Source organism: Staurois parvus, unplaced genomic scaffold (genome assembly GCF_062004578.1).
Source record: "Staurois parvus isolate SC_StPar_1 unplaced genomic scaffold, SC_StPar_1.0 ptg000232l, whole genome shotgun sequence".
NCBI lineage: Eukaryota > Metazoa > Chordata > Amphibia > Anura > Ranidae > Staurois > Staurois parvus.
In genome coordinates, this window is record NW_028318028.1 from 7,273,882 (window position 1) to 7,277,180 (window position 3,299).

The window sequence follows — 3,299 nt, forward strand, 5'->3', positions numbered from 1 at the left end:
CCATTGCTGCTGCCAGGCCCCTAATCTGCCATGGGCCCCTGTACCGCCTCCTCATGCTGCTGCCAGGTCCACAGTGTCTCATGAGTCCCTGTACCACCTCCCATTGCTGCTGTCTCCATCGCCACACTCTGCCATGTGCCACTTTCAGGTCTCCTCACACTGCTGCTGGGTTCCATTTTGTCATAGGTTGCTGGCAGATTACGGGCCTCCTATTGCTGCTGCCAGGCCTGTAATCTGCCATGGGCCCCTGTACCGCCTCCTCATGCTGCTGCCAGGTCCACAGTGTCTCATGGGTCCCTGTACGGCCTCCCATTGCTGCTGTCTCCATCGTCACACTCTGCCATGTGCCACTTTCAGGTCTCCTCACACTGCTGCTGGGTTCCATTTTGTCATAGAGTGCTGGCAGATTACGGGCATCTCCCATTGCTGCTGCCAGGCCCCTAATCTGCCATGGGCCCCTGTACCGCCTCCTCATGCTGCTGCCAGGTCCACAGTGTCTCATGGGTCCCTGTACCGCCTCCCATTGCTGCTGTCTCCATCGCCACACTCTGCCATGTGCCACTTTCAGGTCTCCTCACACTGCTGCTGGGTTCCATTTTGTCATAGGTTGCTGGCAGATTACGGGCCTCCCATTGCTGCTGCCAGGCCCCTAATCTGCCATGGGCCCCTGTACCGCCTCCTCATGCTGCTGCCAGGTCCACAGTGTCTCATGGGTCCCTGTACGACCTCCCATTGCTGCTGTCTCCATCGCCACACTCTGCCATGTGCCACTTTCAGGTCTCCTCACACTGCTGCTGGGTTCCATTTTGTCATAGGTTGCTGGCAGATTACGGGCCTCCCATTGCTGCTGCCAGGCCCCTAATCTGCCATGGGCCCCTGTACCGCTTCCTCATGCTGCTGCCAGGTCCACAGTGTCTCATGGGTCCCTGTACCGCCTCCCATTGCTGCTGTCTCCATCTCCACACTCTGCCATGTGCCACTTTCAGGTCTCCTCACACTGCTGCTGGGTTCCATTTTGTCATAGAGTGCTGGCAGATTACGGGCCTCCCATTGCTGCTGCCAGGCCCCTAATCTGCCATGGGCCCCTGTACCGCCTCCTCATGCTGCTGCCAGGTCCACAGTGTCTCATGGGTCCCTGTACGGCCTCCCATTGCTGCTGTCTCCATCGCCACACTCTGCCATGTGCCACTTTCAGGTCTCCTCACACTGCTGCTGGGTTCCATTTTGTCATAGGTTGCTGGCAGATTACGGGCCTCCCATTGCTGCTGCCAGGCCCCTAATCTGCCATGGGCCCCTGTACCGCCTCCTCATGCTGCTGCCAGGTCCACAGTGTGTCATGGGTCCCTGTACGGCCTCCCATTGCTGCTGTCTCCATCGCCACACTCTGCCATGTGCCACTTTCAGGTCTCCTCACACTGCTGGTGGGTTCCATTTTTTCATAGGGTGCTGGCAGATTACGGGCCTCCCATTGCTGCTGCCAGGCCCGTAATCTGCCATGGGCCCCCGTACCGACTCCTCATGCTGTGACGTTGCAACAAGGTGGAATTCAACCCTACATATGTTAGACCGCCTTTACGAACAGCGAAAGGCCATCACCGATTTTCCTTATGTTACAAGCGGATAAAGGTACTCCCCTGTGTAACTTCGATGTCAGCCATTGGCAGCTCATGCATGACAGCTGCCGCTTGCTCAGGCCCTTTGAGGAGGCCACGCTATTCGTGAGTCGGCAGGACTATGGGATGAACGACGTCATTCCTCTGTTGCACGTCCTGGAACAAATGCTGTTAACAATGGCTGGTCAGGGTGCGGTAGACGTGGCGCACAGATCTCAACGCCACATGACCCCTGTGGGGGCAGGACAGGAAGAAGAGGAGGAGGTAGAGGAGGACATTGGTGCTCAGGAATTATTGAGTGAAATGGGTGGTTTTTCCACTCAGCGGACAGGAGTGGAGGAGCAGGAGCATCTGGTAGAGGAGGAGGAGGAGACAGAGGACCCAGACGCACCGTGGCAGTATGCTGTGGAGATGGAGGCAGGGAGTCCCTCGCATTCCTTGGCACAAATGGCCCATAGCATGCTCGGTTGCTTGCGTAGCGACAGCCGAATAATAACCATCAGACAGAGGGATGACTTTTGGTTGTCCACCTTGTTGGACCCTCACTACCGTTCAAAAATGGTGGCCTTTTTCACACCTGCTGAGAGGGAGGCCAAAATAACGTACTATAAAAACCACCTATGTAGTCAGTTGGCCTCTGCCTTTCTGCGCCAACGTCCATCCTCAGACACTGTGAGCCCTGTGCGCTCACGTTCCGCTGCCATGGCAGCAGGGGAGGGGTGGGGTGGTAGGAGCAGTGGCAGCTCCACCAGCAGCGGCTGCCTCAGTCTGCAGTCGATGATGAGTAGCTTTCTTCACCAGCGCAGTGAGGAAACTACTAACCAGCTGCAGCAGCAGCAGCAGCATCAGGTGGACCTGGAGCAGGACCTCAAACAACAGGCTTGGGCCTACTTGGACAGCACCCTGCCAACCGAGGTAGACAATCCCCTTGACTACTGGGCAACGAAACTTGACCTTTGGCCCCAACTAGCTGAATTTGCCCTTGAAAGGCTGTCATGCCCGGCCAGTAGCGTGGCATCGGAGCGCGTGTTTAGTGCGGCAGGAGGTATTGTAACTCCGCGGAGGACACGACTGTCCACCCAAAGTGTGGAGAGACTCACGTTTGTGAAAATGAATCAGGCGTGGATTAGTCTGGATTTCAAACCACCAGTTCCGGACACAACTGACTAAATCCGCCATGAATCATGCCCCAAACATGTGCCACTTTCAGGTCTCCTCACACTGCTGGTGGGTTCCATTTTGTCATAGGGTGCTGGCAGATTACAGGCCTCCCATTGCTGCTGCCAGGCCCCTAATCTGCCATGGGCCCCTGTACCGCCTCCTCATGCTGCTGCCAGGTCCACAGTGTGTCATGGGTCCCTGTACGACCTCCCATTGCTGCTGTCTCCATCGCCACACTCTGCCATGTGCCACTTTCAGGTCTCCTCACACTGCTGGTGTGTTCCATTTTGTCATAGGGTGCTGGCAGATTACGGGCCTCCCATTGCTGCTGCCAGGCCCCTAATCTGCCATGGGCCCCCGTACCGCCTCCTCACGCTGCTGCCAGGTCCACAGTGTGTCATGGGTCCCTGTACGGCCTCCCATTGCTGCTGTCTCCATCGCCACACTCTGCCATGTGCCACTTTCAGGTCTCCTCACACTGCTGCTGGGTTCCATTTTGTCATAGGGTGCTGGCAGATTACGGGC